The sequence below is a fragment of the Anoplopoma fimbria genome, unplaced genomic scaffold, assembly GCF_027596085.1.
Source record: "Anoplopoma fimbria isolate UVic2021 breed Golden Eagle Sablefish unplaced genomic scaffold, Afim_UVic_2022 Un_contig_4162_pilon_pilon, whole genome shotgun sequence".
In the NCBI taxonomy this organism is placed as follows: domain Eukaryota; kingdom Metazoa; phylum Chordata; class Actinopteri; order Perciformes; family Anoplopomatidae; genus Anoplopoma; species Anoplopoma fimbria.
The window spans coordinates 1-543 of NW_026548150.1; the positions used below are offsets into that span (position 1 = coordinate 1).

The window sequence follows — 543 nt, forward strand, 5'->3', positions numbered from 1 at the left end:
CAATATTTGCTTACGGCCATGTACCACCCTGAACACGCCCGATCTCGTCTGATCTCGGAAGCTAAGCAGGGTCGGGCCTGGTCAGTACTTGGATGGGAGACCGCCTGGGAATACCAGGTGCTGTAAGCTTTTTTCACTCCTCTTTACAAAAAGCAGAGGGCGCTGCTGCTTTTTCAGTGGACACCGACAGGGTGGGAAGGAAATAGCTAGATCATGACTTGCCGGTATAGAAATGACACAAATCCAGTTAAATGATGGCTTTCATCATTCCTAAGCTCATCGATCATTTTCTTTTCAATTTTATGCTAACGTATTCTACATTTCAACAGTAAATATTAATCTTTTTACTGCACTACATTTGTGATCCTTATAGCCACTTTGTACATTCTGATTTGACATTTAAAAGCTGTGAGTGTGTCTGGAAATCTGCAGGCGCTCCCTGTATAGACGAAAGAGCAAAGCGTGGTGATATAGTATCTTTAAAAGGCCCTTTGGTAGGCCTGGTCAGTACTTGATGGGAGACCGCTTGGGAATACCAGGTGC

The 543-nt window shown here is 44.4% G+C and overlaps 1 non-coding gene across 1 annotated transcript; it reads left to right on the forward strand.

The window, feature by feature from the left end:
- The first annotated feature begins 8 nt into the window (after positions 1 to 8).
- On the forward strand, positions 9 to 129 carry LOC129114436 (5S ribosomal RNA). Its single transcript, XR_008532483.1, has one exon. It is a non-coding gene; the product is annotated as a 5S ribosomal RNA (ribosomal RNA).
- Positions 130 to 543: the final 414 nt, after the last annotated feature.